This window comes from Schistocerca americana, chromosome X, assembly GCF_021461395.2.
Source record: "Schistocerca americana isolate TAMUIC-IGC-003095 chromosome X, iqSchAmer2.1, whole genome shotgun sequence".
Taxonomy (NCBI): domain Eukaryota; kingdom Metazoa; phylum Arthropoda; class Insecta; order Orthoptera; family Acrididae; genus Schistocerca; species Schistocerca americana.
Window position 1 is genome coordinate 717,724,819 of NC_060130.1, and position 25,832 is coordinate 717,750,650.

The 25,832-nt window shown below is 40.3% G+C and overlaps 1 protein-coding gene across 1 annotated transcript in view; it reads right to left on the reverse strand.

Annotated features, from left to right (window-relative positions):
• Positions 1 to 17,922, reverse strand: part of LOC124556271 (nicolin-1-like) — a 136,856-nt gene extending 118,934 nt beyond the window's left edge. The window contains exon 1 of the mRNA XM_047130256.1: positions 17,799 to 17,922. The gene's annotated coding sequence lies outside the window, so the exon portion shown is untranslated. The remainder of the gene's footprint in view (positions 1 to 17,798) is intronic.
• Positions 17,923 to 25,832: the final 7,910 nt, after the last annotated feature.

Sequence of the window (25,832 nt, forward strand, 5' to 3'; positions counted from 1 at the left end):
AATGTTTTGGCTCATCAGTGTACATTCGACAACGACCTATACTTTCACGTACGCAAGGGAGAATATACGCAAGAGAGAACACGAGACGAGGAAGAGTGTGAAAGACAAGAGGAGGAATATGATGGTAAATAACATGCGTTTCCGATGAGGAAACGCCCCAGAACTCCAAAGACTATGTCGTCACTAACAGCAAAGATATTCCATGCAATGCATTTATCTAAGATGATGAATAAAATCCAAAAAGCCGTTTCAGATGTGGACTGGCCGCATATAAGGGTTTCACATATGTGCGGTGCAGTAAATGCCAAATATATCTTTGCTTCACAGAAATAAGGAACTGTTTTTTGCAACTCCATAAAACATAGCTGAATAGATCATTTACATAGCGACGTCAGAACGTAAGTTAAGCAAGATTATTTTGCAAGAGGATTGGTACATTGCTCTGGTGCAGTTAAGAGGAGTATCACAGTGTAGGAGTGAAACGATGTGGAAAATGGAAACGTGTCCCAAAGCTGAAATATGCGGGACGGTACGATTCTTCTCGGCAAAATATGCAAACAGCGCACGGATTCACCGTGAAACACTGCCGGTATATGGATCAAATGCAACATCACGTCCAGCCGTAGTGATATGGTGCAACAATTTGATCAAAGCCGGACAGACGTGTGTTCTGCTGTTCGGTAAGGAAGGCCATCGACATCGACATCGAGCACACATGAAAATGTATAGACTGTCAAGGAACTGATGTCGCAGCATTCGCAGATTTTCCCATTGTGAACACGTTCGGACAGCGGTTCTTGACTGGTGCCTCGACGACGGAACTGATTTTATCGTCGAGGAATTAAACGTCAGGTAAAACGTTCGGACCGTTGTTTACAGAACTTGATGACTATGTTGAAAAATAATGTCTTATACCTGTGTCACTTTGAAGTACTATGCAGCATTCAATAAAACTTACTTGGCCTGCCATAATAACGACTGTGTAAGTTAAGTTTTGAAGTCCCTTCGTAGGAAAACGTTTTCTAATATTATTTCCAGATATAAAATAATAACATTTGGTGGTACTTACATTAATATGTTTACGTATTTCAGTTGTCAGTTTACAAATAAAATCTATCAAAGGAATTCGTGAAACATATCATTGTTAGGACAAAAAACGTATCTGAGGCCTGCTGTACATATGCTACATGCCCTGGTATTTTGGTGACCCACGACGTTTTTTAAATTTAGTATTTTAGTCTTATTTTGTTCCAGAACAATACAATGATCACCAATACAAACTTTTCATTCAAAAAAATCTAAGATCAGAACTGGGGAGGATAGGGGTGCCCGGTTACTTCTGATCACATAGAGTATTGTTGTAGCGCCTAATACTAAAGTCTGAAGAGCATCTCTGTGGCACTCTCGCTCTTGCTAAAGGAACCTGTAACGAAACGGGTCGTCCTTCTTCGGATTTTCTAAATCTTAGTTTTCAAGTTGACCTCGTTATGGTCCCAAACAGAAGTGATATATTTAAGAAAGATTGAACGATTGTTTAGTACGCCACTTCTTTTGTGAATAAATTACATTTCCGTAGGATCCTTCCAATGAATCTCAGCCTAACATCTGATTTTCCTACAATTTATTTTATGTGATCGTTTCAAAAATGGTTCAAATGGCTCTGAGCACTATGGGACTTAACATCTATGGTCATCAGTCCCCTAGAACTTAGAACTACTTAAACCTAACTAACCTAAGGACATCACACACATCCATGCCCGAGGCAGGATTCGAACCTGCGACCGTAGCAGTCCCGCGGTTCCGGACTGAGCGCCTAGAACCACTAGACCACCGCGGCCGGCTGTGATCGTTTCACTTTAGATCGTTCCAGATTGTTGTTGGCAGATGAGTTTCGGTTGGTACTGTTTCCAATTATTGGTGTCCAATAGCGTATTCGAACAGTAATAGTTCCTTCCGTCTAAGTATGCGCAGCACATTACAGGTATTTACGTTGAGGATCGACTGACTGCCAGTCCCGACATCAAGCGTCGGTCCTTTGAAGATCTTTCTGCATTTCACTAGAACTTTCTGGCATTGCAGTTTTCCTATTTATTACAGTATCAACTACGATGTTATCCACTTAGTCCGTTATATGTATCTTGAACAGTGACTATCATGTAACACTCTCTTGGGTTACTTTTGAAGTTACTTTCACGTCTTACGATTTTGGCTTACTAAGAATAATGTTGTGAGTTCTACCTGCTACCAATTCCTGAATGTAGTCACAAAGCTGGCCTGATACTCTGCAAGCACGTATTCCGTTCACTACCTGACCATGTCGACCAGCATCAAATGCCTTCTGGAAGTCAAGGAACATGACATCAACCTGAAGGTAATTATCTACGGCTTTCTGGATCTCGTGGATAAACAGAGGGAGCTAAAAATCACCACTAAGCTGGTAATTTCTTCTCATTGCCTGATACTTGTTAGGACGTGAATGTTACCGTCCGGCAAATTCAAATTTTTATTTCGTATACTACTTGTCTATAATTTTAAAAATTTGTTAGATATCTACTTAACACTCTGATGTTACATCAGACACAGGTCAACTTCGCACCCAGCAAAGAGGCGTGTAGACGAGCTACCTGTGGAATCCTGGCACTAAGTGTTATTATAATACTAACGCAGCATTCTTCAATGCAGCAATCTGCTGTAGCAATGGGCTGGGTTCCCACATGCCATTGCACGAGTTGTGCTTCCACACCCACCTACAGGACAGAGGTGGGCTCCTGTCACAACATTGTTGGCCAGAGTGATTATAAATGATCCCCGCTCAGTGATTAGCAGCATTTGTTTTTGGACTTTCGACTCCCGCCGACGCCATGACAGTCTACACGGCAGCTGACAGTCCAACGTTGGGAGGAGAAACTTCAATCACACCACGCAGCGTCATCAGTTAAGAGAAGCCGCTGGTTTACGAGCCACTAGCTAGACCAGATTGTTTCGAATCTTGATATGCTGCCGCCGAGTGTAGGCCACTTCCAGGGTGTCATCGTCTGACACTACAGGAGACTCTGAGTTTACTGGGTTCAACGCAGGGCGTCTGCACGCCTGGTCGTGTGCTTAGTGCTGCCGGCAGTCCAGCGTACGCTTGAGAGCAGACTGAAGCCATCCTTGGGTCAGTAGTACCACCTCATTAGCCGCTGCTTGTATGCTGTGGCAGCACCCCACTGTCCCGGCGTACACACACATCACCGCGGAGCCGCTTGAGCTGCCTCTGTATTATGCCGAAGTAGTACATCCCTGCCTCGATGACCAGACCCACCGACTGGACGTTTAGATCGATCTTCTGTGAGGAAATAGTGCCGAATGAATCGATACTGAATGAGCTTTCCTGATTCAGCGCTAGCCACGGTATCAAAAGATCCCAACTCACAGTTTCCGTGCACCAATTCTGTACAGAAGTGGCTGTCCTGGTGTACATTAGAAATGACTCATACCGCCAACGCCATTACAAAGCAATGTGAGCACTGGTGACGCCTCTGTAGTGAATATATGTTCCCCTAGATTTTGGCACAATATTTTCAAGCCTAGAATATCAAAAGCTCGCCAGGCGACGACATTAATGTCGGAAATAGTTGCAGAATAATGAAAGATAAATTAGCATTTTTGTGGTGGGCTTTAAATCAGAGGGTATTTATTGAAAACTATGACACATAACATACCAAAGAGGAAGCTAAGTTTCTCTAGATCTCAGTTTTAGAAATCGATGTTGATACCTATAGAGGATATTTTCATCATAACACATGAACGTTAAACGTGTTCCATAATTCCACAACGATTTGACTTGGGTGATATAAGCCAATAATTATATGCATATGTCCGTCAGTAAAACGTGAATTACGTGCGGTTTTTTCCTGTCACTTGTAACTTCGCCGGCCGGAGCGGCCGTGCGGTTCTAGGCGCTACAGTCTGGAACCGAGCGACCGCTACGGTCGCAGGTTCGAATCCTGCCTCGGGCATGGATGTGTGTGATGTCCTTAGGTTAGTTAGGTTTAATTAGTTCTAAGTTCTAGGCGACTGATGACCTCAGAAGTTAAGTCGCATCGTGCCCAGAGCCATTTTGTAACTTCGTTGTTCCTGCTGCGAGCTGAAAGAAACTGCTGCTGGAAGAGAAGCAAATGCTTTTGCGTAGTTTGTATGGGTCACTCAGTTATCTCGTCAGGTGCAGTTGCTCTTTCTCTGCTGAGCGATTTTAGATAATTTAATAATTCGCCACCACTTATCTCAATATAATCACTTATCTCAACATCATTCGTTTTGCCATTCGTGCGATGGTTAGAAGGAGATATCGTATTACAGTCTCAATAGTGAAACAGTTCTGGAAGACTGAATTTAATATTTTGGGCTTCGTTCTGTTTTCCGTTTCGGTGCCAGTATCACGACTGGGCCTCTAAGGAGATGAATTATGAACAAGACTTCTTAGAATTAATTTTAGAACCTCTGTCAAATCTCCCTTCGCTTACGTAGTAACTTTCTAACACGGCTATTGAACAGAGCGATAAGTCTGACAAATACTTTAGGCATACTTCTCAATATAAATCTCGTATTCTAATGATGTACCAAATGCACCTCTGAATTCAGGCTTCCCAGAACAGCTGAATTTGTTAGCCCTCTTCATGTTACTGCATAAAGTAGCATCGAAATACATTAACGCTACGATGTGTAACAGGCTGTTAGTTTTAACATGAGACAGCTAAATACCTATAAAACGACGCATCGTACGAAAAATTGTTCCCGGTGAAAAGTTAACACCAGTAAAGGGGACATGTGTCTGCGCTGCAACTGGCCACCTTCTAACCACTCTACCTGCTTGGGTGGGATCAACTTTGCATTTTCAAATGTGGACCGTATTCTACGGGAAAAATGGGTACTGTTTACTCAAAATATTGTTTTCCATTCGTGGTAAACGGCACTGCAATCGATAGACATCAAGAGTGCCTGTTTTTTCAATTAAGAACTGGCTCATTTGTTTTTACATTACATTTACGATGTAAATGTAAACCGTTGTGTTCTAACGGCTGATATTGATGCTGTGGCATTACTTGAGTGTTGCAAATGTATACAGTAGAAATAATATGATTAGACGTCGACATTTCTGGCAGATAAGCCACTTGTCTGCTAGCGTAGTTTTCTGTTACCTACATGGTTGACTGTGGTGAGTCTCCAAGCCACCGGAATGCTTGATTTCGTTGGCCGCCCTCGAACCCCGTCATCGGGATGACTGATCTTGGTGGTTGTTTCCATCCAACCGCTGTAATTCTCGAGCTGGCAGAATACAAACGACAACCATTGTAATAACGTAAAATATAATAACGCACCGAACTCAAGCACCCTAATGGTGAGTTGCAAGGGGACGCACCGCTGTCAAGCATCCCGATGGGAACAGAAAATTACTACATCTACGTCGTTGTCGGTGCATCACGCTAAAGGAAGTTTATAACCAGGCAATGAAACTGCTAACCGTGCTGTGCCGTGCAATCAAATTTGCAAGACTGAAGTAAATTTCGAACATAAATATCAGCCGTTAGAACACAGAGGTTTACATTTACCTCGTAAATGAAATGGATGGTCAATTTGCGTAGGTACTTCATTGCAAAAACGGGCACACTTGATATCTGACGATCATAGCGCCATCTACCACGAATCGAAAACAATGGTTTAGGTAAACGGTACGCAGTTTTTGGTGTAGAATCCGAATATGCAGTAAAATGGGGGGATCCTACTTGAAAATACAAAGTTGACCACGCCCACACAGGAGGGATGATTAGGAGGTGGCCAGTTGTAGCATAGACAAATGTCTCCATTACGAATTTTAACTTTTCACCTTGAACATTTTTTTCGTGCGATGCGTCATTTTCGAGATATTTAATTGTCTCAAGTTAAAATACTTTATATATATTTAATTAGTAATATAATTAATAATTAATGTTATTTAATATAAGACACATGTATCGCAAATGTCGGGAAGTACTCAAAAAAATGGATGACAAAATGACGAACATGTAACGTCACCAGATGACGTACCTTGCCGCAAATTCTGCGGTTGAGTGTATCGGCCTGTCGCACCTCATCATCCCAACGCAAGTCACGTCGGTGTGGCTCTGGGGCTGCGTGCGCGAGATTACCGTATGCGACTCGGGGCTCGAGTCTTGTTTGTGGCAGGCGTATTTTTTGGCATTGCGTTAGACAGTTACGTGTTTACACTGAGTGAAGATTTAATATTTTATTTACCAGTCTCGTGGTCTCCGTCGGTTTATTGTAAAGTATAGTACAAACCTAATGTATAGCGTCACAAGTAAATGAGTATAAGCTTACAAGTTGCATCGTTACCAACAAATGACCTACGTTTTCATTACTTAATAAAGTCTGTAAACAAAAAAAAAAGGGACAAAAGGACAGAAAAACTTACTAAAAACAACTTTTGCTTAGTTATAGTGAAGACAATAAGTTTGTAACTTCTGCGTTGCAACAGATGAAATTTACGAGAGGTGTTCGAAAATAGAGTAGCCTAGAGGGGCGACGTGCAGCACTGTGACATCACGCGTTCGACACCCGTCATTCACTTTTGCGGTATTTCCCGACATTTGCGGCTCCATGTGTCTTATATTAGATTAGTTGTCTCTACTTTGCTTCGGTGTTTTTTAAACGTCAATAAGAATTACCATATATATGTATACAGGGTGGTCCATTGATAGTGACCGGGCGAAATATCTCACGAAATGAGCATCAAACGAAAAAACTACAAAGAACGAAACTCGCCTAGCATGAAGGGGGAAACCAGATGGCGCTATGGTTGGCCCGCTAGATGGTGCCATAGGTCAAACGGATATCAACTGGGTTTTTTTAAAACAGGAATCCCCATTTTTATTACATATTCGTTTAGTACGTAAAGAAATATGAATGTTTTAGTTAGACCACGTTTTTCGCTTTGTGATAGATGGCGCTGTAATAGTCACAAATGTATAAGTACGTGGTATCACGTAACATTCCGCCAGTGCGGACGGTATTTTCTTCGTGATACATTACCCGTGTTAAAATGGACTGCTTACCAATTGCGGAAAAGGTCGATATCGTGTTGATGTATGGCTATTGTGATCAAAATGCCCAACCGGCGTGTGCTACGTATGCTGCTCGGTATCCTGGACGACATCATCCAAGTGTCCGGACCGTTCGCCGGATAGTTACGTTATTTAAGGAAACAGGAAGTGTTCAGCCACATGTGAAAGGTCAACCACGACCTGCAACAAATGATGATGCCCAAGTAGGTGTTTCAGCTGCTGTCGCGGCTAATCCGCACATCAGTAGCGGACAAACTGCTCGAGAATCGGGAATCTCAACAACGTCGGTGTTGAGAATGCTACATCAACATCGATTGCTCCCGTACCATATTTCTATGCACCAGGAATTGCTTGGCGACGACTCTGAACGTCGTCTACAGTTCTGCCACTAGGCACAAGAGAAATTACGGGAAGATGACAGATTTTTTGCACGCGTTCTATTTAGCGACGAAGCGTCATTCACCAACAGCGGAAACGTAAACCGGCAAAATGTGCACAACTGGGCAACGGAAAATCCACTATGGCTGCGACAAGTGGAACATCAGCGACCTTGGCGGGTTAACGTATGGTGCGGCATTATGTGAGGAAGGATAATTGGTCCCCATTTTATCGACGGCAATCTAAATGGTGCAATGTATGCTGATTTCCTACGTAATGTTCTACCGATGTTACTACAAGATGTTTCACTGCATGACAGTATGGCGATGTACTTCCGACACGATGGATGTCCGGCACATAGCTCGCGTGCGATTGAAGCGGTATTGAATAGCATATTTCATGACAGGTGGATTGGTCGTCGAAGCACCATACCATGGCCCGCGCGTTCACCGGATCTGACATCCTCGGATTTCTTTCTGTGGGGAAGGTTGAAGGATATTTGCTATCGTGATCCACCGACAACGCCTGACAACATGCGTCAGCGCATTGTCAATGCATGTGTGAACATTACGGAAGGCGAACTACTCGCTATTGAGAGGAATGTCGTTACACGTATTGCCAAATGCATTGAGGTTGACGGACATCATTTTGAGCATTTATTGCATTTATGTGGTATTTACAGGTAATCATGCTGTAACAGCATGCGTTCTCAGAAATGATAAATTCACGAAGATACATGCATCACATTGGAACAACCGAAATAAAATGTTCAAACGTACCTACGTTCTGTATTTTAATTTAAAAAACCTACCTGTTACCAACTGTTCGTCTAAAATTGTGAGCCATATGTTTGTGACTATTACAGCGCCATCTATCACAGAGCGAAAAAAGTGATCCAACTAAAACATTCATATTTCTTTACGTACTACACGAATATGTAATAAAAAATGGAGGTTCCTATTTTAATAAACGCAGTTGATATCCGTTTGTCCTATGGCATCGCCATCTAGCGGGCCAACCATAGCGTCATCTGGTTTCCCCCTTCAAGCTAGACAAGTATCGTTCTTTATAGTTTTTTCGTGTGACGCTTATTTCGTGAGATATTTGGCCCAGTGCGATCAATGGACCACCCTGTATATACATGTGTCTGTGCGTGTGCTAGTAACTAGAAAAAAAAATTCTAATCAGTAGTCCCCTAACCTGTATGAGGGGACTTCCGGGTTTGCTTTAAAATGCGTTGTTATATTGACGACGATGTTACTGGAACAAAGTTGGTTATATTTTTAAAATATGCTTTTAGGAGGGAAAAAATCAGAAAACTAAAGAAAATAGTTTACTCACAAATTTATTATATATTCATCGTTATAAATCTGTTCATCGAAGTGTTTCAAGAAACAAAAATATATAAATTAAAAATGTCACACGATGCTGAATCAGTAAATGTAAATCCTTAAATAAATAAAATTTATTGTGAAAATTAAAACTCCAAGTACAATTCTGTTTTCTGAACTATTATCTCACGTTCATATGCAACATGAGAAAAGTTAGAATTTCGTGTGATAATATGTATAATAACAGATTGCAAACATAACTTTAACTGAACTATGCAATTGGTTACTACCAAGAATTTGAAAACGGTTAAAGGGAGGTGTTCTCTCATGAATCACGTTGCGTGAGCACTGATCAGTATTCAGCTTGGAATTATTCTTATTATCGAGAACAGAACAAACAAACAAATAAATAAAAGCCACTGAATGTTACACGAACAGTGCAGGTAATTGCGTCCTAATTACTTCAGCGCACAGAAACATCTTCAATTTCTAGTTTACTAACTTTTGAAAATAGCCTCGGTTTACTTATTAAAGATCATAAGACTTATTAAAAACGGACCACGATTGGTGAGGAATGAAATTTTCATAGGTATCCACTTATTATGTAACTGAAATGTGAGAGTAGTATGTGATAGACAAAACATAGCTTGATGCAACGTGAATTAGTGAGATGCTACATGGCATTATGTTGAAGAAGCAGGTTGGAGTAGTGCAAAAAATTGAATCGCTATCACTTTCAGTAGCTGAACTATGATCGTCTTCCTGTTATCCACGCTACAGTGTTAAACGTTTCTTCGCATTATCTTCTGTACTCCATGGTATCATTCTGACCGTCAAAGCAATCGCTGATCAGTAAACCGGATTGGGTGTTACGAACTCCAAGCAGATTCAGCTAACATTTCCTGCTTACACCGAATCATTTCACAGTCCGTATAAAATTAGAGGGAGCAAGTTCTCAAAACGTTAATACTGGAAAATCAATCCTCTATCAGTTGTAGGATAGTTCTATTGTCTTTGGGGATCCATGCCAACAGTATAAGCTGAATAATCTTGACATTAGTAACTTTGACATATCTTTACATTAATGAAGATGTCACGTAACGATACTTTTTTTTGTTCCCACACAATGTCCGTAAAGTACACTGGCATCGTAATTACAGTTACCTCTCGCTTGCACCTAAACTAGCTTCTTTCGTGTGAAGGTTCCCTGATACATTCGTTTCCGCTGCCAACTAATATTGTTTGCTCAAAACCTCTTGGGACTAACCTTCATTAAACCTACATCAAAACTTTATTTCACGGCTGCCTCGATGTCCTCTTATTCAGCGTTCGATATTTTTGTCCCAACGCATTACTGCCTTCACAAATCACCACAATACCTAGAAGAGCCTTCACTCATGTTTACAACTAAATAGTTTGTGAGGTAGTAAAGCATATAACTACTTTGTCTGACATCGCGTGGAATTATAACCTGCCATGAAGCATGCTGTTATCCACTGGAAACTGTCGGTATGGTTTCCTATATTCCACTGGTGTCAAGACAAATACCCTAACGATTAGACGAGGCGTCTGTCTAAACCCCAAGTGTGATTAAGAGACCTCACAATTAAGGTTCACCAAGTGAAAAATATCTCATCAACCAATGAAGAGCTCGCTCCAGTAGAACACTGGAACAACCAAACTCTCCCGCATCTCGTGGTCGTGCGGTAGCGTTCTCGCTTCCCACGCCCGGGTTACCGGGTTCGATTCCCGGCGGGGTCAGGGATTTTCTCTGCCTCGTGATGGCTGGGTGTTGTGTGCTGTCCTTAGGTTCGTTAGGTTTAAGTAGTTCTAAGTTCTAGGGGACTGATGACCATAGATGTTAAGTCCCATAGTGCTCAGAGCTATTTGAACCAACCAAACTCGCAGTCCCACCGTGAATTCCAAGCACAAGTATTCAGACCCGAGAAGATGCTCATCGATCAACATGACTTTTACTGAACAGGCTGGATTACATTGTTACTTCATTGCAGATATATCTCTGGCAACTTACACGTTTCTGTTATGGTTTATCTGAGCAAAACTGATACAAAGCTACCTTCCACTAGGTAATAAGAGGTACATTTATCCATCTAATGAACTGTTAAGTAACATAAATTATCCATACTGAAGCAAACTCTTTCGACAAAGACCGAGCACTCGTTTTGAATCAGGCAGCAATTTCTTTCATAACAAGCACCATGTTAATTTTTTTAGCATTCATAAAACAATTTCTATCGATACTCAAGGGTCATGTTACAACACCAACCCTCAGTTTATTGATTTAATGTATGTCTACACATAAAATATTGCTGTTGGCCCTGGCAACATGAAAGGCAACCAACGATTTCTGTAACTAACTCTTCACACCCGAGGTTCAGTTGTAGAACGCAGATGTTCTTTGAAGATAAAAAATGTACATTGTACGAATGCGGCGTATTGTTTGTTTGCTTTTGACTCATGTTCTTCAGCAGACTTTTTTTTTAATGATTGTACGAATATATTTCGATACTTATTTCTCATTTTATGCTACTTTTTTAATAGTATAGTGCAGGTGTTGTAAACAAAATGTTGCTAGAAAAATCTTTGATCACTTTCTTAATGATATAAGATTAGTATCTAGCATACAGTCTCCCTTGCAAATTATAGTCTATTAACGGTCGGTTTCAGATGACAAGCAGCCATTATTAAATTTCAAATGGCGATGACACCACGTTGTTACAGAAAAATCGGACGTTAAAAATGTTTAAAGTGCAACGGAAACTATTTACTGAATACTATCTTCTCTCCTCCAGCTGTTGCTCCGTACCACCATGGCAGATATTGCTTGGATTGGTGCATAAGTTCATAGCGTATTTCCATAAATTTAATAAACACAACAGACACACATAATAGAGAGTCTAGTCGTCAGTAATACAGTCTCCTTCACTATTTACAACAGTCTGCCAACATTGGGGTAACTTTTTTTATTCCCCGACTGTATAAGTCATGCGGCTTTGAGGTGAAGAACTCGTCCAGCCATGTTCGGAGCTCATTTTCATCCGGAAAGCAAGTTCTTTGAAGGCTGTTAGATAGAGTGGAACAGGGGAAAATACGAGGGCACAAGATCAGGTGAAAAAGGTGTGTGCGGAATGATTTCCCAACCCAACTCCCGTATAGTGATATTTGTCAGTCCAGCAGAACGTGTCGGGAGTTATCGTGGAGTAGCTTCATTTCACGCAGTCTTCTTTGTAGTTGTTCTTGAACTGTGTCTGCAAAACGTCTCAGTTATTGACAATAAATGTCAGCAGTGATGGTTACACCTCGGTGAAGCAATTTTTAGTACTGCACACCGTCGCTGTTCCAACCGATACATAACATTATCTTTTGTGGGGGCGTGCAGTTCTTTGTACGGGGAGTTGCTGCTTTGTTTGTGCTCAATCATTCCTTTCTTTTCCTTATGTTAGCATTAAGACATCATTTCTCGTCACCAGTAACGATACAGGACAGGAATGGTCGCTAGGTGAATGTACCCTATAGCATAATACTGCCCCACTGCCCTGTGTCCGTGGCTCGGTCCATGTTCCAAACAGCCATTCGCCTGGATGAGGGCGTATACATACACGACCATCGACATATTGTAGCAATAAACGCGGATTCACCCCACCAGGCAATACATTTGTATTGACCCAAGGCGCAATATCGTTGATCCTATGCAGCTGACGATATCGTTGGGTTAACATGGGAACACTTAGGGAAAGTCTGCAGCGGAGCCTCGTCTTCAACAGTGTGCGCTGAACGATGCGCTCCGGAACACTTGTGCCCGCACCACCCATGTGTCCAGATATGACACAGATCGCTATCTACCACGCTTTACACAGCGATCAAGCCTCCGATCTCCACGTTCTGTGATGAGGCGTGGACTTCCAACATCTTGTCGCCTACTCGTGGATTCACCATCCTTCAACCACTTTTCATTCATGATAGCACACGAAAAACCGACTAGCTTCGCCGTTTCCGAGATACTCGTTCCCAAGCGTCCGGCAGCACCAATTTGCCGTTTGTTAGAGTCACTTATGTCAGTGGATTTCCCCATCTGAGGCCCATATAGTCGCTAGAATGACTCCCTGTTCGTCTCTGATCCGCTTATATACTTTCCTTATGATGTCACGTGTCATCAAAATTACCAGGCTGCACTGAAGCTCGCGGTGGCCAGTGGTCATTACGTTTCGGCGCATTAATGTATATTTTACACGTCAAAGGCTAGAAGCCGCTACAGTGATCCAGGTGATGTTGCATTTTACTAGGACACCAGACTGATTCTCTGTCTGTGGCAGCATGTAAAAATGCCTTGAAATTCTTTTGAGGTTGTTCGCAGACGACGCGGAAAGAGCAGGGGAGGTCACCGAATCAGAAAAGTTTTATGATATGCAGGAAGACTTTAAGACGACCAGAGCTTATAAGGAGAGGTGCCTAACGGCGGGATCGACTTTTTGAAAGTCTATACGATGATGTAGGTCAAAGTCCAAGGAACCACACCCTGCAGCCATTCACCCTGGTTTATTAGTAATCGACTAAACAATATTTCGGAGTTTCGGGTGACGAAGTATAGCTTAAAAACTAGTAATAATTTATTGATTGGTTGCCTAGCGTAATAGTTAAGGTACTAATCTGACATAAAGGTTGTCGCTTCGAATCTCGTAAGGTACACAGATTTTTTTTATTTTTAAATCTTTATCGAAATGGTATTGATCACTATTTTTATTCAATTAATTGTTTTACATGCATTTTTTTATTTGTATCCCTTTGCCACGTTATTTTATCCTCGTATTAACTTCTTCAATTTCTCTTATTTTTTCCTCTTATCATTATTTTTCCACTTGACATATTTCAGCGTGTGAATTAATTATTTTTATTACTCTATTATAATGTTTAAACACTTGAAATGCTGATCTGTCGGTTAAAAAACAAAAGACAAAATAATCCTTTTATATTGACTTTGCAGCGGTGTCAAGAATGTATGTTTCGCTGCAAGATGTACATTTTATGGATGACAATCGTCATACAAACATTAAAAGCAAAAATTCTTATTACACTACCGACAAAATAAGGCGGATGATGGTTTAAACGGAAGCAGGGATTATAAGAAAACGAGATTCAAGCAAAATGAGAAATAGAAATAATGTATGCAATAACATGGACGAAAAAGGAAGATGATAAAACAGAATAAATTAAATCAAAGTTAATACACAACAATAATCAAAATCACATGCAAGTGGGAAAAGGTTGTTAGCAAGAAAAATGTGAGCAAGTGGTGTACTTCATACGATGACCGATATGACGTGACAATCTAATAGAAAAAAAATTACATTTCAACCGATTACCTGAATAAAAATAATGATCAAGGTCATTTTATACAGATTTAAAAAGAAAAAAGCTTCAGTGTACCTGATGAGGTTAGAAACAACATCATTTTGTTTGATTGTTAGTACCGTAACCATTACACGATGCAACCAGCCTGTTAAGTGCTCCTATTCTTAATAGTTATAGAGCATCACGCGAAATTCCGAAATATCTTTTCGTCGATTACTGACAAACGAAGGTCCACCAGGGAGAATGGTTGCAGGATGTGACTCCTTCGACGTTGACCTACATTACGGTATAGATTCTTTCAGAAAGGCTATCCCACCGCTGTGGACCTCTCCTTCTTAGTGCAAAGATTGGTGCTTGACTCCCAACATGAATGTATGTAATGCAATGCTTGTAAACAGACAAAAGACCCGATATTATTTTATTACGCTATCGGCGATCGCTCCCTGTAAATAGTAACATCAAACTTCTAATATCTACATCCACATCTACACGAATACTCTGCAATTCACAATTAAGTGTCTGGCATGGGATTCATCGAACCGTCTCCAAACCATTTCTCTACCGTTCCACTCTTCAACAGCGCGCGAGAAAAATGAACACTTATTTCCGAAAGAGCTTGGATTTCTCTTAGCTTATTATGGTGATCATTTCTCCTTATGTAGGTGGGCGCCAACAAAATACTTTCTCACTCGGGGAAGAAACTTGCTGATTGAAAGAGTTTCTGCTGCAATGGAAAATGCTTTTGTTTTAATGAATGCCACCCCAATTCGCGTATCATATCCGTTGCACTCTCTCCTCTATTTCGCGATAATGCAAAACGAGTTGCCTTTCTTTGAACTTTTTTGATATCATGCGTCAGTCCTCTCAGTAGACCTGTTGCCTTTTCTAAGTTTTCTGCCAATAAAGAATAGTCTTTGGTTCGCTTTCCCTGTGTGATCGTTCCAATTTAAGTAATTCGTAATTGTAATCCCCAAGTAGTTAGTCGAATTTACAGCCTTTAGATTTGTCTGATTTATCTTGTAACCGACATTTAGCGGCTTCCTGTTGATACTCATGTGAATGACTTCAAATTTAGTGAATTTCCACTTTTTGCACTATACAGATATCTAGTCTACATCATTTTGTAATTCGTTTTAAGTATCTGATGACTTTACAAGATGTTAAATGACAGCATCATCTGCAAACAATCTAAGAGGGGTGCTCAGGTTGTCTCTAAACCGTTTGTGCAGGCCAGGAACACCAGAGGGCCTGTAACACTTCCTTGGGGAATGTCACATATTACTACCGTTTTGCTCGATGTCTTTCCGTAAATTACAACGAACTGTGACCTTTCTGATAGGAAATCTCGAATCCAGTCTCGCAATGGACACAATAGCCCATAGACATGCAATTTTATTAGAAGACACTTGTGAGGAACGGGGTCAAAAGCCTTCTGGAAATCTAAAAATATGGAATCTGACACTCCTGTCGATAGCACTTCTTACATAGTGAGAATAAAGAGCTAATTGTGATTTACAAGAACGATATTTTTTAAATCCATGTTGACTATTTGTCAATAAATCGTTGTCGTGGAGGTAATTCATAATGTTCGAACACAGTATATGTTACAAAATTCTGCTGCAAACTGACGTTAGTGAAATGGGTCTGTAGTTAAGCGGATTACTCCTATATCTCATCTTGGGTATTGGTGTGACTTGTACAACTTTCTAGTCTTTCGACAAGCGAGTGGCAGTAAATGATTGTTAAGTATGGAGCCGTTGTATCAGCATACTATGACAGGAACCTAAATGATATAAAATCTGGACCTGAGACTTTGCCTTTATTGAGTGATTTAAGCTGCTTCGCTACACCTAGCATATCTGCTTCTAACTGATTTATGTTGGCAACTATTGTTGCTTCGAATTCTGGAATATTTATTTCGTCTCCTCTGGTGAAGGAATTTCGGAAAATCGTGTTTAGTAGCTCTGCTGTAGTGGAACTGTCATTGGAAACATCATCACTGTTGTCGCGCAGTGAGGTAGCTTCTATTTCGAACGATTTAAGGTGAAGCGAGCACATTAAATTTAGCTGCGCGGAAGGCAGATGGCAGACTCCAAGCATCTGAATAATCCTAAGGAAGTGTAATCGACCCGCAAAGGAGGTTGGTTACAAAAAACCCTCTTTTGACCATTTCTTGAATATTGTCCGTCGTCTGGCCCCATTACCAAGTAGGATTAACGGAAGGGATACGGAAGATCCTAAAAAGTTTCTGAGTTTCGTCTCAGATTTGTTTAGCCAGCTCAAAGTAGTCACAGTAGCTTTCAATAAACTTCAGTGGGAGACGCTATTAGGGAGTCTCTCTGCATTCCCGACAGCCTTACTCTCAAAATTCCAAAGTCACACATTCTAACACGAATCACGAAGCAAATTTCTTTCCTCTCTTATAGTATATCGTAAAAAGAGTACAAGAGAGGCATGCATTCTTTCTCCATGTACATCGTCCGATAATTGAACACATACACAAGGGAAAATAGTTCTGGTACACACCTTACGGTAAATATCGGAGTGCAAACGCGGATCTAGAAGTTCCCACATTCCAACCATACATATAACTTACACGGCAGAGCTAGAAATCACGAAACAATATGAGAACACCTTGATTCGCATGAAAATGGTTCATGCATCCTTCACGAGGTAAAGAAAAGGGGATAAAAACGCAAAAAATAAATTAAAATGAGGTATTGGTCTACGATCTATGAACTGAAGGAGTTTCGTAAGACATAACTATAAGAACTTGACGTATCAGAAACATAGGTTATTCCGATGTGAATATCCAGCTTCTCGTAAACAGACGAACTGCAAGCTGTCAAGTAAAGCCGACCACTTACATATACAGAATTCTTCAGCACTAAAACCGAGCAAGGTACCCTAGTTTCTTTTATGTCTTACAATTGGTAACTTTTTCTGTCATGCAATATACGGTTTAAGTATTTCAAGAGCAAGGAGTGAACTATAAACTATGCTGAGAAACGTGGAATGCGTCATTCGTCTAGTGTAATCTAACTGCACTCAGATATCTCGTACTTAAATATCAAATGATTTCAATATATTTTGTTCTGTTCGTACGTTATTTGTAAGATGCATAAATGTAGACGCCACTTTTTTGTGATTGTCTAGTTGATAATGTATTACATTTACATAACTCAAAACACTGAATCTTAAGTGGAGGCTGCCCTGTATAAAATAAAAAAAGCGGAAGGTGTAAATAAAATTGAAGCGAAAACGTTTTGATTCGCAAACGTAAACAAACAAAACTGCTGTGTAATATCTACACTAAACACATCAGAGGAAAAACAGTTTAAATGCAAAATCGATTCGACTCTGTGACTTAAAGCAGCAAATTGTAAACTGCTTGTCAGCCCTTCAGCGGACATGCAAGTGCATAGTTGGATCGATACTGTGGTTTAACAGGTAGACTGTAAACTTGCTACGCACTTACACTTAATTACAGTCAGTGCTTTGTGAATGTTAACTGTTAAACGTTAAGGTCTGCATTGTTATACCTCGCATTGCCGTTTCGTCGACGCTGCCATTCAAACAATTTTCGCTGCTTATTATCCTACCTCCATATTCACCCTACCTGTATCTTGACTGAGACTGTCTTATCGCCTTGATTATTCTAGAAGTCTTCATCAATTTGAAACTGGATTAACGTTTGATATGAAAACAATTTTTGGCAGCTAAAACAATCAGTACTGCTCGAGCTTCAGCCCACGCTACGGGCGTAAACACGTTTGGTTGCCACGGCTACAAACGCACGTCAGTTCAAAGACCTCTCCCTCAGCTTGCGGAATAACTCCAGATTAACTTCGATTTCTTCCCTTGTGGAAGCATGTAGGCAACCGTTGTCCCCTAAACCGTCAGAAATGGTATAGAGAGGAGGTAAGTGATACCAGCGCCATTCATTAACAGTGGTACTACGTGGTTTCTCTAAAATACACCGAAGCACTTAGTAGCTTCCATAAACGTCTCAGAAGTTTGCATATTACTCTGAGGGATAACATGGTACGGAACAAGTAAAAATTTTAAATTTTGCTACCGGAGAAGATTGTGAGACAATCTAAACACCGTTAAGATGATACACTATCATTACTTTAAAACAGAAACGTGTAATAAAAAACAATGTAATATTTTTTGAATCTTCAGGAAAAAATGTTTTACGCTTACGTCCCATGACATCGATTTAGTTTTTTTTGCGTATCTCCAGATAGAGTGCTATCATGAAAAGCATTGAAAAATGCACATACTTTGCCATCAGGTCATGGGGACAACGGGATTACGGAGGCTGATGTGTCATTGTACGTCTATAGCACCACTGAATTTCAGTATGGAGGGATATGTTATTAGCACAGTGATCACACACACACACACACAAACAAACAGATTCACGTGCTTGATATAAGTGAAATCAACATTATACAAAACTCAGACTACCGCTAAAAAAGAACCGAATAAACAGCGTTAAATGAACTTTCTTCTTGCAGCCAGAATTCATTCTATCTGACTAAAAGCTATTATGCTTTTATATTATTAGTTAAACACAGGATTAATAGAGTAGGAATAACACCCTTAATTTGAATTGTGGCCATGTATTTTATACGCTAGAGGTAACTTATATCCTTTTGTTTAGCATCTCAATATCTAAGGAAAGTGATTTTTCAGAAGACTCACATTTCACCACGTTCTCTCAGCAGAGGAGAAATGTGTTTATAATAGATCAGATAAAGTTATTTGGCGGACGCGGTGGCCGAGTGGTTCTAGGCGCTTCAATCCAGAACTATGTGGGTGCTACGGTCGCAGGTTCGAATCCTGCCTCGAGCTTGGATGTGTGTGATGTCTTTAGGTTAGTTAGGTTTAAGTAGTTTTAAGTGTAGGAGACTGATGACCTCAGATGTTAAGTCCCATAGTGCTTAGAGCCATTTGAGCCATAAAGTTATTTATGTTCGGGTATTCTGTACATCAACTACTATTTGATCCGCGAGACATGGTCGATTAATTGCAAGGTCTACTGCGATGATTTCAGTCATACGATTATCCGTTTACTCTCACAGAATCTCCAGATCTGACGACTGGATCGGCAATTTTACGGGTTCATAGGGTCCACTTAACCTCCGAAGTGGTTCTTTGTAGTTTCCTTAGATCATGGAAGCAAATAGCGCCTGAAATAGCACCGGAAATAGCGTAGGAAACACTACAGATTATATAGAAATAAATGGTTTATTTCCACTTCACCAAATCTACCCAAGTTCACTGCCTCAACCAAAGACATCTCGAGCTTGGTACTGGCCCTCCAACACCACTCAAACCTGACAAACCTGCCAGCGAAGTACGAGCATCCTTCAGCTAAAACAATCAAGTATTTCCAGAAGCCTCTTCCACACTACCGAACGTGAAAGAAAACATAACTGCAATTTCACGCTATCGCACTGTACTGGAAGCATAGCACTACCGATCCCAATCGATTACAACTATCGCCTTAAGAAAGTCGCATTACAACTATCGCCTTAAGAAAGTCGCAACTGTCGAATACTCTTTCACTCACAATCCACCTCATGTAGGATGCCAACCTGCACTGCATATTCCACGAGAGACTGCTACCAACACTTGTAAATATCCATTCCAGATCAACTCCAGAAAATTGTTTAACATTCGACCAGTCATATAATCATTACTGCATGTTGAGATTGACAGACTGCACTGCATATTCCACGAGAGACTGCTACCAACACTTGTAAATATCCATTCCAGATCAACTCCAGAAAATTGTTTAACATTCGACCAGTCATATAATCATTACTGCATGTTGAGATTGACAGACTGTTGCCTCAATAATGATTATTCCTTTTGCTGTGTCCCGCCCCCCCCCCCCCCCCCCCCCCCGTCACAACACCACCAGCCTTCTACGGTATAAACAGATATTGCTTTCTGTCAGAATGCCTCAGTCTAATACTTATATTCGAACATTTAAAAAAGCAGTCTTTGACAGTATTGGAAACCTTCTGGGGCCTAGACCACCTCGAAACTTCTAGCAGAAGAATTGTATGAATGCCGGAACCTTCCTGACAAGTCACCTCTATGCCACCTAAGGAAGTCCACCGCATACACTATGGGTTGCCAGAAAAAAAGTATACCTGACTGCTAACAGATGTATCTCGTATGGGCAAGCTACGGAAATGACAGCTACGATCCTAATGGCAAAAATATTAAGTTCATGCTGTGGATGAACGTCGTGACATAGTTAATATTTATTAACCACTCCCCAAATGAAAATCTTTATCGGGTGATTTACTATTATAAAAACCCATTTACTACCGGTACAAAAACGATATTGAACCTTTAGTAGATAAATATTTGCATCGTCACAAATTTTTATTAACTAGAAGTAATTTTCGATTCCACCCTCCAGTGTCTTAGTATCTCTTACCAATTTTTTATACCTGTGCACCAACTATACCCAATTACTTTAAAATGTGTTAGAAGAGAAGTACTACCAGTTCCATCCGTGATACAATTAAAACCAGTTTCTTATCTCCAGGTCACTGATAAGCACTTCTGGTGTCAGGTTACACACTTGGACTAGTTATATTGAAGGTCAACCTCTACTCGTCTCCCCCCCTCCCCCCCCCCTCCCCGCGCACGCCAGGAAATCACTGACAACTGATCAAGATCACACCAACGCCTTTCTTTCCCCCTCCCAATCCTCCCACTTGGACCAATAACATTCAAGCATCCTGATCCTGTCCTCCCATCCTGCTTTTATAAAATAAAGCACTTGAGTTCGTGCCTTCATTCTTGATCTGTGCACCATCTGAAGAGGATCAGGTCGTGACTAATTGTTAATAACAAATTAATTTTACTGTAATTACATAACTCACATCACTCCAGATCTAGGGTGTGAACATTTGTTAATATCAAATTATCGGGAGCATTCCACAAGTAATGCAACACATTTTTACCTGAAAGCAAGCTGATAATTAAAGGATTCAAATACACCATATCATTCCCTACGCTTTTGACTACAAAACCCTATTTTCCAACATAAACTCCTTCAAGGCGACGGCATTACGTCACCTTACTGGAGGACTGGTATGCACACGTCGTACTTAAGTCATGCTGCATCAATAACTTCCGCATCATCCAAGTACTGCTTCTGGCAGAGTGCTCTTTACAGTCTTTTGTTAGGCAGCGGGGAACCCAGCAGGCACACACCTTTGAGTACCACAACTGGTGGGCGTGTGTGTCAGCACAACAAACAGAAACTTAAGCAGCGAGATGTTTGATTGTGATCCGTGATCTCCTCAAATGAGTGTGTCCGCACGTTCCACGCTGCAGGAGCCACAGCTGTGTGGGACCGGCCGGCACGCGGGATATCGGACGAGTTTTCACGATCTTGTTGCGATGATGTCAAACACCACGTCTAACGACTCACCGTGATTTCGTCCACTGCCAGGTCTCCGTAGACATTCTGCAAACGCCTATGAATATCTGTGCTGCTCTGGTTTTTCACCGAAAGAAACTCAATGAGAGCTCTCTGCTTGGAACGCAACTCCGTTCCAAACGCAATTTTGAAGGCTGCATATAACGCTGCCACCTATTGGCTATTGGAACTTCAAGCTATACGGGATGAAGTGGGAATATTCCACAATGTTCCACAAGAAATTATGCATTTTTTCAACCGAAACTGATCGAGAAAAAGAAAAAGTGTTGCATTACTGGTTGTACGCCCTTCGTAAATTTAATATTAATAGATTTTAGTCATTCGAGGTGTCAGCTGAGACCACACCCAGGAAGATACGTAAGTATTCTCATTTTTCTATATTTTTCGTATCTTCCCACATTTCCTGCAGTTTCACGTATTTTTCAAGATTTTTACCATTTTTCGTATTTTTCCACAATTTAACCACTTTTTTATTTTATTCCATACATTGAATGTAAATTTAAAAAATGTATGCTTTTATTACCAATTATGGGAGCGAATTATTTAGCAACAAATACACTGTTGCTGAGACTTTAAATGTTAAACAAGTATCGCAATAAACAAATAAACGCTTGTGAAGTCACACCTACATGACAGGACTCAAACCCGAGTTACCCGCTTATCGCGAGCGGTGGCCTTACAATTTGGCTATCCGCCCATGACTGAGGACCACACACAAACTTCCATATGTTGTCAACCATGTGTCTACATCCTATACTCGTACAGCCATTATTTATGTTCTCGTACAGGAGAGACATTCTACTTAAATTCATGCATGTTCTAAGGAAGTTAGTATCGCATTTTTGAATAACACAGGCACTGCAATATCTACTTCCAATAAACCTTTGCTAAGTCAGACCTACATTATTAGATTTTATGATGACATAGTGTATGTGTTAAAACCAGCGTACTGCATGATGTAATAACGTCACAGCACAGTGCATAAAATCTTGGTAAATTTATAACGTGACAGGAAAATTTTGATTTTCACCGATTTCTAAACATGCTCTAAATGTTAAAGGAATACCACAGCATGATAGATAAAATCTTGCTAAGTCAGATCTATATTAATTGCGTGTGAATTCATGGTTTATGTGTTAACAGGAGCATGTTGTTAAAAATAATGATGTCATGGTAAATTTATGATGTCATAACAAAATTATGAGGTTTACAGATTTCCATGAATGTCAACCAAAGACACGTTATTTGTGTGTGTGTGTACCAAAGATATTTTATGTGTGTATAAGAATTAGCGTCTAGAGAGCCGACCAATATCTCCAGCAAAAAGTGAGATGCTTTTATGAGATAGAATACAGTCACATCGCTGATGCATAGAGCATAGCCATGACCACGAACACTATGCTATCTGATAACCCGCAATGGCTGAGAAATTTATATTATTTAATCAATGTATGTGCGGTAGTATCTGACGTGACAGTCCTGGGTACTGACTGAAAAATCATTGTTAGCTAATTAATAACTGAGGGAGGACCACCCTGACCATGGTAATAAAGAGGTAATGGTCATAAGCTGTAAGCTGAAATATGTGAACACCTATGCTGAAAAGCACCAAAAACTCCCGTGCTTTCTCCTTGGGAAAACAGAAATAAGCTCTCCAACCATCGTCCACTCAAAACTAGAGCTTATGCATGAGCAACCCGAAATTTTGGAAATTTGTGGTAAGTTCCTATGGGACTAAACTGCTAAGGTCATCGGTCCCTTCGCTTACGCACTACTTAATCTAACTTAGACTAACTTAGGCTAAGGACAACACACACACCCTTGCCCGAGGGAGGACTCAAACCTCCGACGGGGGGGAGGGGGGGGGGCAACCCCATTTTATGCCAGACAGCACTCACAGGTGGAATGAAGACACGTAATTACAGTTACGATATCTAAACAAATAAAGCCTGCAGTATAGTTAGTATATGCGACTCATAAATTAACTACAATAAAATCGAAGTATGTCCATCACTATTAACGTAATTTTGACCGATGCACAGAATTCCGAAACATACTGCACAGCTAACACACTGCAGTATTTAAAAGAAACTATCCCTACGAAAAACTTATTCACGCATTAATAATGAATTATAGATGTATATATATGCTTTAACAGTGGAAAGCCGATACATTACTACTAACTGCCACAACATATTTACACAAATAAAACCTGCAATATTTTCAGTATGTGACAATGCTAGAAGACCTGGCAATAACTGCGGAAAAAATAAATCCAAATAGGAGTGATTCCACACAACGCTATAAAGAATTACTGCAGCTTATTATTTTAAGAAAATGTGGCTAATTGTTTCTGCAATGCCTTTATTAACAGCAAATGCCCGCTTGCTAAGTACTGAGGCTATATTATCCCTGCAGTATTAATCGGTAGCATTACAGTGTTAAAAGACAATGGTATATATGTCCAAACACACTACAATAAAACTAAAACTAATGCCACATACCAAGTACTGGTACTCACGTGCGGCAATCACTTCTCCATCTACGAGAATCTCAACAGAACAGCGGTGTGTGGCGGAAGAGCTCGCTCTCATACAGAACACTCCCATCATTCTGACAAACTCAACACGTCTGTAACACATGAACCGTTTATCCGGCGAAGTGCCACCATGTGTACAATACCCAACTCATTACATGAAATGTATTCACACTTGCAAACACAAACATCCCCATCTGTATAAGGAAACGACAACAATGAGAATTTGTGCCAGACAGGGACTCGAACCTGGATTTCCCGCTTTATGCGAGCGGTAGCCGTAACCGCCTTTGCTTTCCATACACGAGTCACAACCAGACCCAAAATTCATGGTGAAAGCTTTCAGCTGTCTTTTATTTTGCACAGTGCTGTCGTCTTGGGTCGTAGAGAATTTTGAAGTTTAACCTAAAGGAGGACATACAAAACGTTAGAGACTCTACAATTTGACAAGTAAGCGTAATGGTATAAACATTGTACTTAAAGGAATAAATGGCAGGAATGTTACAGCGTGATAGAAACGATTACAAGCTGCTGTTGCATGCCAGCCATAGTCAACGAAATTGTCAGTATTATAATAATTGTAAAGAGCAATTGTCACCAGAAGGCTTATTCACATCGAAAGTCAACAGCAAACTAAGAAACGAAAATAGGTCAGGCGTTACGTGGAAAATAGGAAAAGATAATGGCAGGTTAAAGATAAAAACAGTGATGCATGAACTAACAAGTGAAGCTTTCACCTAACAACCTAAGTGGCAGAATGTAGTTTTTGGTTGAAGGTAAACAAACTGCATCTCTGAAACAGATCGTAATATTAAGGATACAACATAAATAGAAACAAAGAAAGTTAAACTCCCCAAAATGTTTTCTAAAAAATTTATAAGTGCATTCAATGTCCTTCATAATCATTATAATTTTGTTACTAAACATTTTGGTCAGTTCGACTTTCTTTGCTTTCATTTATGTCGTACACTTAATATTACGAACTATTTCACAAATATAAGTTGTTTACTGTCAATCAAAGACTATATTTTACCACTTTGGTAATTAGGTTAAAGTTTCACTTGTTAACATACGCTGTACTGTTTTTATCTTTTAATATGGCAGTATCTTTGCCTGTTTTCCATGTAATGCTTGACATATTTGCAGCTGTAGTTTGTTATTGACTTTCGATGTGAATAAGCCTTCTGTTGACAACTGCTCTGTACAATTATTAGATTGTTGACTATTTAACCGACTATGGATGCAACAGCAATTTGTAATCGTTAATATTATGGTGCAATATTCCCGCCATTTGTGCCTGTAAAAACTATGTTTATAGCCTTACATTAACTTCTCAAATTGTACAATCTCTCACATTTAGTACTTTCTGGTATAGGCCAATCTAGAAAATGGTCAGTGACTGAAACTAGTAGCACTGTGCAAAATAAAAGACGACTGAAGGTTTTCGCCACTAATTTCAACGAATACCGGTAATGACTACTAGTAATGGTAGCAGAGTTTTCCTGCAGCAGGAATCTATGAAGTCGATCGTACTAAGAAAAAACATTCTGAGACAAATACGCAGTAATTGTGTCACGTATGCAGTGGTAAACTACACTCGCAGTTATCACAAGACAGGTCCACACACTGCTTCCTATGAA